The following is a 13,655-nucleotide window of genomic DNA, read 5'->3' on the forward strand; positions in this document are numbered from 1 at the left end:
GAGATGGCAGAGCAACATGGCAGAAAGGCAAGATGGAAGAAAGCTGCTCAGCTTGTAGCCAGGAAGTAGTGGGGGTGGGGGGCACACAGGGACAGATATAGTCCAAGGCCACACCCTCAATGGCCTACTTTCTCCAGCCCCACTGCCTGCAATTACCACCCAGTAAGTCCATTAAAATCATGAATCCATCCAATGGACCCATCCACTGATGGGCTTGAAGTTCTCATAATCCAGTCTTTTCACCTCTGAACATTGCTGAATTTTGTAAAACATGGACTTTTAGAGGAACATTCTGAGCTCCAAACCATAAAACCTCCCTATACCTGGGGAGGTAAAGAAAGCATCCTCAGCAGTAGACTTCTACCCTTATTCCTACCCTAAGCCTGACAGGAAAAGAGGGTTGGAGGGGTCCAATAGCCATCGGAAGGACCAGTTGTTAAAAGGGACCTGCTCCATCCAGCCTTGTTGATATGCTGTCCCTGGAGGGTCCTTTTCTGGCATGGGGTCCCTCACCTCTGCCCTTGAAACTCACTCTCTCTCTCTCTCTCTCTCTCTCTCTCTCTCTCTCTCTCTCTCTCTCTCTCTCTCTTTAATCCATTTTAAAGAAGAGTAAAGTTAGGGGAGTCAAAGCTTGTCACTCCTCCAAAGGTTAAAAAGTGCAGTCAATTTTATCATATTTTGTTTGTTCTTCTGTTAATTTGCAGACTTAACAGCCTGGCTTGTTCTTGTCCCATTTAAGAGTCGTCAATGGAATATCAGGAAAATTTTCCCAGTATCTCCGTTCTTTCTCTGACCTTTCTCATGGCTTGCTCTGTCTCTCGTTCCTGCTGTGAACTATTAATTATGCATTAATCATGCCTTTTTGTTTTCTCTATTTCTAATATTTTGATATCTGTGGCCTCACTGATCCTGGAGAGACTGATCCTCCCATGGGAGTAATTCCTTGAGATAGTAAAGGGCAAGTTCACCTTTCATGTAGCAACCAACCAATCCAAAGCCCATCCTCCCCCAAGCTCCTCATTTATCAGGCACTCATGGGGCTCTTCTACTCTGGGCCAACAATTCCCTGTCCTTACTCCTGCCAGGATCAAGTACCAAATAACCTGGGATGGCCCCCTGAGCCCTGGAGGCCACTGAAATTACCCAAATGAACCAAAGAATGCCTTGCTTGTTTCCTCCCATGGAAACTGCAATACAGGCTCTTGTCCTTGTTTGTCCTTCTCCCTTTTCCTGCTGACCTATGCCGGTGCTTTTCTGTGGGTCCTGGGCAGTTAGGTGTGCCACCACCTATTGGGAACTATGGGTACCAACTGTCTTTTTTCATAGCAGTTGTTTCTTTTTTTTTTCTTTTTTTTATTGGTTGTTCAAAACATTACACAGCTCTTGACATATCACATTTCATACATTAGATTCAAGTGGGTTATGAACTCCCATTTTTACCCCAAATACAGATTGCAGGATCACGTTGGTTATACATCCACATTTTTACATTATGCCCTATTAGTAACTGTTGTATTATGCTACCTTTCCTATCCTCTACTATCCCCTTTCCCCTCCCCTCCCATCTTCTCTCTCTACCCCATCTACTGTAATTCATTTCTCTCCTTGTTTATTTTCCCATTCCCCTCACAACCCCTTATATGTAATTTTGTATAACAATGAGGGTTTCCCTCCATTTCCATGCAATTTCCCTTTTCTCTCCCTTTCTCTCCCACCTCATGTCTCTGTTTAATGTTAGTCTTTTCTTCCTGCTCTTCCTTCCTGCTCTGTTCTTAGTTGCTCTCATTATATAAAAGAAGACATTTGGTATTTGTTTTTTAGGGATTGACTAGCTTCACTAAGCATAATCTGCTCTAATGCCATCCATTTCCCTGCAAATTCCATGATTTTGACATTTTTTTAGTGCTGCATAATACTCCATGGTGTATAAATGCCACATTTTTTTAATCCATTCATCTATTGAAGGGCAACTGGGTTGGTTCCACAGTCTAGCAATTGTGAATTGTGCTGCTATGAACATCGATGTGGCAGTATCCCTGTATTATGCTCTTTTAAAGTCTTCAGGGAATAGTCCGAGAAGGGCAATAGCTGGGTCAAATGGTGGTTTCATTCCCAGCTTTCCCAGGAATCTCCATACTGCTTTCCAAATTGGCTGCACCAGTTTGCAGTCCCACCAGCAGTGTACAAGAGTACCCTTTTCTCCACATCCTCGCCAGCACTTGTTGTTGTTTGACTTCATAGTGGCTGCCAATCTTACTGGAGTGAGATGGTATCTTAGGGTGGTTTTGATTTGCATTTCTCTGACTGCTAGAGATGGTGAGCATTTTTTCATGTACTTGTTGATTGATTGTATGTCCTCCTCTGAGAAGTATCTGTTCAGGTCCTTGGCCCATTTGTTGATTGGGTTATTTGTTGTCTTATTGTCTAATTTTTGAGTTCTTTGTATACTCTGGATATTAGGGCTCTATCTGAAGTGTGAGGAGTAAAAATTTGTTCCCAGGATGTAGGCTCCCTATTTACCTCTCTTATTGTTTCTCTTGCTGAGAAAAAACTTTTTAGTTTAAGTAAGTCCCATTTGTTGATTCTTGTTATTAACTCTTGTGATATGGGTGTCCTATTAAGGAATTTGGAGCCCAACCCCACAATATGTAGATAGGAGCCAACTTTTTCTTCTATCAGACACAGAGTCTCTGATTTGTATCTAGCTCCTTGATCCACTTTGAGTTAACTTTTGTGCATGGTGAGAGGAGGGGATTCAGTTTCATTTTGTTGCATATGGATTTCCAGTTCTCCCAGCATCATTTGTTGAAGATGCTATCCTTCCTCCATTGCATGCTTTTAGCTCCTTTATCAAATATAAGATAGTTGTAACTTTGTGGATTAGTCTCTGTGTCCTCTATTCTGTACCATTGGTCTACCCGCCTGTTTTGGTACCAGTACCATGCTGTTTTTGTCACTATTGCTCTGTAATATAGTTTGAAATCTGGTATTGTATACCGCCTGATTCACACTTCCTGCTTAGAATTGCTTTTGCTATTCTGGGTCTTTTATTTTTCCATATGAATTTCATGATTGCTTTATCTATTTCTACAAGAAATGCCATTGGGATTTTGATTGGCATTGCATTAAACCTATAGAGAGCTTTTGGTAATATCGCCATTTTGATGATGTTAGTTCTGCCTATCCATGAACAGGGTATATTTTTCCATCTTCTAAGATCTTCTTCTACTTCTCTTTTTAGGGTTCTGTAGTTTTCATTGTATAAATCTTTCACCTCTTTTGTTAGGTTGATTCCCAAGTATTTTATTTTTTTGGAGGATATTGTGAATGGAGTGTTTTTCCTCATTTCTGTTTCAGAAGTTTTGTCGCTGATATACAGGAATGCCTTTGATTTATGCGTGTTGATTTTATATCCTGCCACTTTGCTGAATTCATTTATTAGTTCTAGTAGTTTCTTTGTAGACCCTTTTGGGTCTTCTAGGTATAGAATCATGTCATCCACAAATAGTGATAATTTAAGTTCTTCTTTTCCTATTTTTATGCCTTTAATTTCTTTGGTCTGTCTAATTGCTCTGGCCAGTGTTTCAAGAACTATATTGAATAGAAGTGGTGAGAGAGGGCATCCCTGTCTTGTTCCAGATTTTACAGGGAATGCCTTCAGTTTTTCTCCATTCAGAATGATGCTAGCCTGAGGCTTAGCATAGATAGCTTTTACAATGTCGAGGTAAGTTCCTGTTATCCCTAATTTTTCTAATGTTTTGAACATAAAGGGATGCTGTACTTTGTCGAATGCTTTTTCTGCGTCTATCGAGATGATCATATGGTTCTTATCTTTAAGTCTATTGATGTGGTGAATAACATTTATTGATTTCCGTATATTGAACCATCCTTGCATCCCAGGGATGAATCCTACTTGATCATGGTGCACAATTTTTTTGATGTGACTTTGTATCCGATTCGCCAGAATTTTATTGAGGATTTTTGCATCTAGGTTCATCAGAGATATTGGTCTGTAGTTTTCTTTCTTTGAGGTGTCTTTGTCTGGTTTCGGAATCAGGGTGATGTTGGCCTCATAGAATGAATTTGGCAGAGCTCCCTCTTTTTCTATTTCCTGAAATAACTTGAAAAATATTGTATTAATTCTTCTTTAAAGGTTTTGTAAAACTCCGCTGTATACCCATCCAGTCCTGGGCTTTTCTTGGTTGTTAGTCTTTTGATTGCTTCTTCTATTTCATCCATTGATATTGGTCTGTTTAAGTTGTGAGAATCCTCCTGACTCAGTCTGGGCAAATCATATGACTTAAGGAATTTATCGATGTCTTCACTATCTTCTATTTTATTGGAATATATGTTTTCAAAATACTTTCTAATTGTCTTCTGTATTTCTGTAGTGTCTGTTGTGATATTGCCGTTTTCATCCCGTATACTAGTAATTTGAATTCTCTCTCTTCTTCTCTTCGTTAGCATGGCTAAGGGTCTGTCGATCTTATTTATTTTTTCGAAGAACCAACTTTTAGTTTTGTTAATTTTTTCAATAGTTTCTTTTGTTTCTACTTCGTTGATTTCCACTCTGATTTTAATTATTTCTTGCCTTCTGCTACATTTGCTGTTGTTTTGCTCTTCCTTTTCTAGGGCTTTGAGATGAAGTGTGAGCTCATTTATTTGTTGGTTTTTCCTTTTTTTTGAGGAATGACCTCCAGGCGATGAATTTCCCTCTAAAAACTGCTTTCATTGTGTCCCATAGATTCCTATATGTTGTGTCTGTATTTTTATTTATCTCTAAGAATTTTTTGATTTCCTCCTTTATGTCTTCTGTAACCCATTGATCATTCAGTAACATATTGTTCATTTTCCATGTGATGTAGGATTTTTCCTTCCTTCTTTTATCATTGATTTCCAGTTTCATTCCATTATTATCAGATAAAATGCATGGTATTATCTCCACCCCTTTATATTTACTGAGGGTTGCCCTATGGCATAATATATGGTCTATTTTTGAGAAGGATCCATGTGCTGCTGAGAAAAAAGTGTATCCACTTGATGATGGTTGATATTCTATATATGTCAGTTAGGTCTAGGTTATTGATTGTGATATTGAGTTCTATAGTTTCTTTATTCAACTTTTGTTTGGAGGATCTGTCCAATGGTGAGAGAGGTGTGTTGAAGTCACCCATAATTATTGTGTTGTGGTCTATTTGATTCTTGAACTTGAGGAGAATTTGTTTTATGAACATTGCAGCACCATTATTTGGTGCATAAATATTGATAATTTTTATGTCTTGTTGGTGAATGGTTCCTTTTAACAGTATATAATGTCCTTCTTTATCCCTTTTGATTAACTTAGTCTTGAAGTCGATTTTATTCGATATGAGGATGGCCACCCCTGCTTGCTTACGAGGACCGTGTGCGTGGTATATTTTTTCCCATCCTTTCACCTTCAGCCTGTGTATGTCTTTTCCAATCAGATGTGTCTCCTGGAGGTAACATATTGTTGGATTTGTTTTTTTAATCCATGTTACCAGCCTATGTTGCTTTATTGGAGAGTTTAAGCCATTAATGTTTAGAGTTACTATTGATATATGGTTTGTACTGCCAGCCATGTTTGATTATTTATCTTTTTTTTTAAATTTAGTTTGTTTCTCCATGATTAGCTCCCCCCCCCCCCGCCTTACTGAGCCACTTCCCACTGATGGTTTTGGTTGTTGTTTTTTCATTTCTTTCTAGTGTAGTGTTTTGCTCAAGACACTTTGCAATGCTGGTTTTCTGGCTGCAAATTCTTTTAGCTTTTGTTTATCATGAAATATTTTTATTTCGTTGTTGTACCTGAAGCTTTATTTTGTTGGATACAGAATTCTTGGTTGGCATCCATTGTCTTTCAGTGTTTGAAATATGTTGTTCCAGGATCTTCTCGCTTTCAGTGTCTGTGATGCAAAATCTGTTGTTAACCTTATTGGTTCACCCCTGAATGTAATCTGCCTCCTTTCTCTTGTAGCTTTTAATATTTTCTCTTTGTTCTGAATATTGGATATCTTCATAACAATGTGTCTTGGCATTGGTCTACTGTGATTTTGTGTGCTCGGTGTCCTGTATGCATCTACAATTTGTATATCCGTTTCCTTTTTTATTTCTGGAAAGTTTTCTGTAATTATTTCATTCAGCAGGTTACTCATTCCCTTTGTTTGAATCTCTGTACCTTCCTCTATCCTGATGACTCGTAAGTTTGGTTTTTTTATGTTATCCCATAACTCTTGGATGTTTTTCTCATGATTTTTTACCAGCCTTTCTGAGTTGGCTAGACTCTTTTCAAGATGATATATTTTGTCTTCATTATCTGACGTTCTGGTTTCTACTTGCTCCACTCTGTTAGTGATACTCTCAATTGAGTTTTTAATTTGGTTTATCGTTTCCTTCATTTCTAGAATTATTGTTTGATTTTTTTATAATCTCTATCTCCTGATAAAGATGCTTAATTTCTTCTTTTATCTGTTTATGTAATTCATTTTCAATGTGATCTTTAAGGTTCCTTTCCATCTGTCTAAGGTGTTCCTTGAGTTCTTTATATGACCATTTTTCTGATGACTCTAGGTCCTCCTGAATATTTAGGCTGTCCTTCATTGTTTGTACTCCTTTTCTTCCTTGCTTTTTTATGCTGTTTATGTTACTTCTTGTTCTGTTTGACTGCTGAGTTACTGTTTACTCTTATAAATTTATTTGATGCTTGGGAGGAAAGATATTAGAAGGGAAGGGAAGAAGTCACTAAAGAGAATGAGAGTAGGCAGGTAGAATTCAAGGAAGGGGGAATAAGAAAATTGAAAAGAAATGAAAAGATAAAAGAGAAAAAATAGAAAAGAAAGAAAGAAATAAAAAAGTTTTAAAATAATAATAATGATGATGATAAAAAATGAAAATTAAGAAAAATAATAATAATAAAACAAAAAAATTTTAAAAAGTAAAAACATTTTAAAAAGCTAAAAAACAATAACAACAAAAAATGAAAATGAAAGGAAAAAAACCCAAATTAAAAAATAATAATAATAATAATAAATGCAGTCATAGAGTTTGATTAACTTCTCTTCCAGTAGGTGGAGCTGTGCCCACTGGGCCAAGCTTCTCCTCTCAATAGGTGGGAACCAATCACGGTGCAGCAGCTCTTCCTCCCAGACTGGGTGAGTCTCCAATCCTGAGTTTCTAGGGTCTTCTCTTGTGTTTCCTCAAGCCAGGCCCCGCTCACCTGTGACGTTCACCACAATACTGGCTACATGCCAGGTCTGCTGCTCCTGGGAGCCCTGTTTTCATGAATGCCTGGGCACACTCTCCCTGTTTGCCTCCCTCAGACCCTAAGTTTATAGACCTTGGGGATGAGAACCCCCAGCGAATTTGCTTGCCCTCCGGTAGCCACGCCCCCGGTAGCTGGTGCAAGAGACCTCAGTTGTCAGTACTGGTGGGAGCGATAGCCGGGAGTTCCATGCCGCTAGTCCCGCACCACTCCTGATTCCCTTGGTCTGCCTATCACGCTCACGGGAGAGCTGGGAGGGGCCCTTATGGGAGAGCTGGGAGGGGCCCTTAAGGTTTCCCCGCTGTGTGGAGAGGGATGGCTAGGGGATTACACACCTGTAGCCGCTGGTTTCAATGAAGTTATCTCCTCCGCCCGTGAAGTCAGTTCTCTGCCATGGTGGTATCCCATGCAAATGGTGACCGTTCGTTCCCTTTGCCGGGTGACCAATGCAACGGGTGGGTCCTGACTATCTCTCTCAATCCCCGTTTCAATCCTGTGGCCTCTGCCTATGAAGGCTCGGTTGGTTTTTACCTCTGTAAGTTTAGAAGGGCCAACCAGTTATTTCAGCGGGATCGTTAGTGCTGAGTCACGAGAAGCAGGCGAACGGGAGCTTGAATGCAGCCAATCTGGGCTCAGTGTGTGTTCTGAGAGGCCCAAACTGTTCGCCCCAGATTCACATCAGCTCAGCATTGCCTAGTGATCCTGAGCAAACAGCATTTAGACAGTTTATGACTCCCTATGCCCACGCAGCTGAAGAGGTCAGAGACTTGATCTCTCCACGCCCGCCACCTTGTTGGATCTCCCGCAGTTGTCTCTTGATCTGTTGGCATCCCTAATCATATATAATAATACAACTACATTCTAAAACACTATTAGCACCATGCTTAACACCTAAATGTGGCTTAGTAAATGTTTGTTGAATGACTGGCTAATGAATCAGACAACTTGGTAACTTGAGCCTCTGGGATGCTGCTGTTGGAAGATGCCAACAATAATCGGTAAATCATTTCAAAGGAAGCCTCCTGTAAAATGACTAAATGCCAGGTGCAAAAATAAGAGCCAAATTTATTTCACATTTCAAATTATGTCCCACCATGTCTTTTACCAGGTTTTTCAGACCAAACTATACAAAGGTCCACGTAAGAGCAATGCATGCCAGGAGGAGGATGTGTCCCAAACTCTATGACTCTGAATACTGCACTACCTCTTCCGGTAGGAAATCAATTCATTATTCTCTTAGAGATTGAGCCTTTCTCAGGTGCCCAGTGTGGACTTTTTTTTAGGAGCCTGGAGCATCTTCCATTTGAATTCATAGAACTGTTTCTGCATTTCCCAGGTAGACTCATTCCAAATTCAAGCTTATTTCCAAGGCTCCAGGGTGCTACCATGGCACTTGAGAATGATGTAGCACTCCATAGGAGGAAAAGAACCACCAAGCATTTGATTAAATGGGAACAGCACCACAGCTAATAATCTGAAGAAATAATTATCTTACATAAGAGATTGTTAAGAAAAGACATAGTGATTGCAGAAATGATTAGATTCAACATCTGTTCCTAATAAAAACTCTTTTAAAAATTAGGAATAGATGGTAATTTTCTTAACCTGATTAAAAAATGTCATATGGGGGCCAGGAATGTAGCTCAGTAGTAGCTCACTAGCATATGTGAGGTCCTGGATTCTCTCCATAGCGCTGGAGAAAAAAAAAGTCACACTTAAGCATTAGCTAGCGTCAAAGAAAGGAAGATAATGAAGGACTTTTTATTAAACCAGGAACAAAGTATAGATGTTTATGATGCCCATTATTATTTATTTTTCTAAGTGTTCTGGCCAATTTGATAAAAATAGACAAGAAATGAGTACAGATATCATTAAGGGGGAGAGAAAAGGTTATTATGTGCAGACAGAAATTCCTGTATAGAAAACTTGAAGGAGTTTTCTCAGCCACTCAGTAAAATGGTTGAATACATAATAAAAGCACAAAAATCACTAAGCACTCAGTGAGACCCTGTTTTTAAATAAAATACAAAATAGGGCTGGAGATGTGACTCAGTGGTTGAGTGCCCCTGAGTTCAATGCCTGTCACTTGAAAAAAAATCAATAGCTTCCTCTGTAACATTAAAAACAAGTTATAAAAATATAATAAAAGCTGGGATCCTGATTATAGTGAGAGTTAAAAGAATGAAATGCCTACAAACAACTTTGACAATAAAATTGAGCAACTATTTGCAGAAAATTACAAAAATGTTACTGAGAAGTATAAAAGAAAAGTTGGGTAGAGTTACAGGATATATTTAAGACATTGATACTTTACAGTTTAATTGCTTTATTTAATTCAATAGTATAATGTGGTATTTTCATAAGTTGAAAAAAATCAGGCTTACTTTCACTTGGCAGAGAGGACTCATTGCTAAAAAATAGTAATGAGTTAGGGAGAGAATATTAATTTATTAAATATTAATTCAGAACAGCTTTTAATTAAAAGTATGATATATGTGCAAGAATAAATCAAGTACCCTTGGTGTAAGCTATCATATCACCTTACATATGTCTTGTTCATAGCAGGTGGAAAATTATAATTAATTGCTGATGTAGTTATTTGTTTAATAACCTGCTATCTTCCAAAGCTTAATCTAAAACCTTAGACAAATAACTAGTGTATAGCAGGCACTGGATAAATACTTGCTAAATGAGTAAGTGGATAAATGAGAAGATAAAGCAAATGAACACATCTCATTATACCTAAGAATCTAACATCTGTCCATGGAAAAGAATCATTATCTGCAACAAATGGATTTAGGTTAAGTGGTTAGAAACTGAGAAATTAGTTTATTTTTATTCCACATACAAAACTAAATTCCACCCCTGAATCCACAGTCTAAACTGAATTCTTCACAGAATAAGGAGTTAAATATTTTTTAAAACAGGGGTATTTACCATTTTTGAAGACTAGAATAGAGGCAAACCCCATTTCTCAATATAAGTGACAATTTTTCTAGGTCCAACACTCATGAAAACAAGCATAAATAGATCCACAAAATTAGAAATTTCCAAATTAAGGTAAAGGTGACAGAAGCATTAGGAGGTAATCCTCTGACACCGCATTATACCAGCCATTATACCAATACCATTTTTGGAACAGAGAGGGTTTAGATTTAATTGCTGTATTACTTTTGTATCTTAAAATTAATTAATAAGATGGGGATATGATTATTTGCCTTAAAACATTTGAATGGGGCTGGAGTTGTGGGCTCAGTGGTAGAGCTCTTGCCAAACATGTGTGAGGCACTGAGTTTGATTTTCAGCACCACATATAAATAAATAAATGTGGGGACAAGTGCATGGAGTACTGCATACATGTCATACATTTAAGAGTGTCTGAGTGACAAACTACTCTCCAGTCCTAGGTGCATGAGCAGAAGGCCGCTTACCCCGTAGGCACAGCTCTGGGAGTGAGGCCATGTGTTGCAGTCCCTGCACTTGCTCTGGTCCACTCCTTGATTGGTCGCTGAAAGGACAGTTGGCAGAAATTGCATTGGTGGCTGCCTATAATCTGCTTAGCTACTGCCTGAGTGTATATACATGGTAACTGCACAATAAAATCAGACCTGCTTCCTGCTTGGTCTCCAGAGGTCTTGATTAGTGACTCCACAGCCATATTCTCCTCTACCCTGTTCTGTGGACCTCCTCGATGGATGAGAGCCCATGCAAATAAAGGCCCATTGACAACTAAAAAGATTTTTTGAAAAGTTTGAATGGTTGTATATTGCAAGTAAAATTCCTAAAGAAGAGTTAAGTGTTCAGTAAATGGTCACTATTCTTATTAGCTCTTATGATTATTTTATATCTAAGAATCAGTCTTAGATCAAAGTCAACTGTGAAATTAGCTTCATGGACAAAGATATTGACATGGATTATTTATAGTGGGAACCCTCCTCAATGTCCTATTGGGAAGAACAGTTATATACATTAAAGCCCATCTTCTCTTTGGAATGTCATTTAGCCACGAACATGGATGTATGTGAAAGTTATGTAACATCATGGGAAACTTCTCATGGCAATGTTTACTGGGAAAAACCTGAGCAAGAAACTATATTGTAAGCTATATGTCTGCAATTTGTAAGAGAAAAAATAAATATGCATAAATAAATTTCTAGGAGGAACATAAAACTGTTAACAATATCCTTAAAGACTGGGGATGATTTGTATCTAATACTACTTTCTGCACTTCCCATGTTTGAAAAAACTGAGCGTGGAATATTTTTGAAATAAAAATCTACACAATTAGGGAAGGAAAAATAAGGATGCTCTGAAAATTTTGTTTTTGTAATCTGAATATTATTTAAAGTATCAGGCTTGGGCAATATTACTCAGGTTGTTGGTCAAATCTCTTGCCATCTGAAAAGACCTGAAAAGGGAGAAATTACTTAAGACGTAATACTGAAGGCTGGACTTACAAGTGACTTGATATATCATTAGATTCTCTGAAAACGCTAAAGCAACCCCCTTTATTGGTCAGCTTTCCATTCCTAGAGTGAAGTACCTAAGATAATTAACTTATTATTACTAATAAAGTGAAAAGGTTTATTTTGGTTCCTGTTTGTGAAGGCCTCCTGGCTTTTTGCCTCTGGCAAGGCAGTAAGTACATCAGAGCAGAATCACTTACCTCAACAGCCAAAGAGAAAAAGCCCAGGGACCAGGGCTCTGGAATCCCCTTGGTGGGCACGCCCCCAAGGACCTAAGGACCTCCCACTAGGCCCCACCTCCTGAAGGCTCCATCACTCCTAATAGTGCCACCATGGGGATCAAGCCTTTAACACATGGATCTTTGGGGACATTTCTCCAAATCATAGCAGCGCAAGAGGAAGAATCCTGAAGCACTATTTTTGTTTCTATTCCTGGGAACCAAACTTAGGAAAACTGACTAGTACCTGTACTAAGGTGTACTTGAGGAGGGACAAGTTCCAGGATTCATAATGGCTAACTCAGCTGTGTACTATCTGCATCACAATTCCACCTTTTCCCTGCTTCCTCTTCCCATTTGCCCCCCCCCCCACCTCTCTGTATTATCCTCCCCCTCTTCACAGTGGGATAGAGAATGTGAAACCGTAAAGTGGTTCTGAAGGGCCACTCAGAAATATATATAAATATATATATATACCTTTTAACCTAGTAATCCCACTATTGTCACTCAATATCAATGGAACAGAGAGATGTAAGGGAAAGAGGTATGAAAACAGATGCTGATCATCAAGCTATTTACCAGAGTGAAAAACAAAACCCAAGGTAAGGGAGGGCAGGTGAAACACACTACTGTGTATCTATATGATGAACCAATGCATAGCCATGAAAATTGTTTTATTATTATCATAAACATTTAAAAAAGTAGTAAAATAAATTCCATGGGCAAGAGGACTCCAATTAAGTAAAAGAAAGACGCAGGGGCTGGGGTTATGGCTCAGTGGTAGAGTACTTGCCTTGCATGTGTGAGGCCCTGGGTTCGATCCTCAGCACCACATAAAAAAGACACAAAGCTGTGTGAGTATGTGAATATGAGTTGAGCAGAAAGAATACCCCAGGAAGTTAACAGCAGTTTAATCTGGGTGGCATCTGATGGACCACTAAGTTAGTCAGCTTTATATCACTATAACAAATAGCTGAGATAATAAGCTTATAAAGAGAAAAGGTTTATTATGGCTTATAATTTTGGAATTTCCAGTTCATGATCAATTGGCCCAGTTGCTTTTGGGCCTATGGCATAGCAGTACATCATAGTTGGAGCAGGTGGTGGATCAAATTCACTCTCCCCTCATAGCCAGGAAGTGAAAAAAAAAAAAAAAAAAAGAAAGGAAGAGACCAGGGTCTCACATTCCCCTTCAAGGACACCCTCCAATGACCTGAAGATGTCCCATTAGGCTCCACCTCTTAAAGGTTCCATCACTTCTCAATAGTGCCATATAGGGGAGAGAGATTTTAACATGAGGACCTTTGGGGGACACTTATCTAAACCACAGCTATGATTAGTAACTCCTTTATAATTTTGACATGCTTTCAAAAATTTTTTCACAATAAGTATATATTATTTTCAAATACAGCCCAAAACTAAATAATAGTCAATAAAGAAACAAACTAGTAATTATTCATGGGAATAGAATACTTGTGTTTAAGATTATTTCCAGGAGAAAATTGTGGTTATCTCTTGTTTTTAAGTTATTATCTTCATGTCCTTATCATCAACAATAGCATCACTGACTCATGAGAGTAAATTAATGCACAGAGGGACCTGGGGAAGCAGCTCAGTGGTAGATCAAGTGACTAATATGCTTGAGGTTCTGAGTTCATCCCCGTCACTAGAAGAAAAAAAAAAAGTGGATGAGTA

Source organism: Ictidomys tridecemlineatus, chromosome 10 (genome assembly GCF_052094955.1).
Source record: "Ictidomys tridecemlineatus isolate mIctTri1 chromosome 10, mIctTri1.hap1, whole genome shotgun sequence".
In the NCBI taxonomy this organism is placed as follows: domain Eukaryota; kingdom Metazoa; phylum Chordata; class Mammalia; order Rodentia; family Sciuridae; genus Ictidomys; species Ictidomys tridecemlineatus.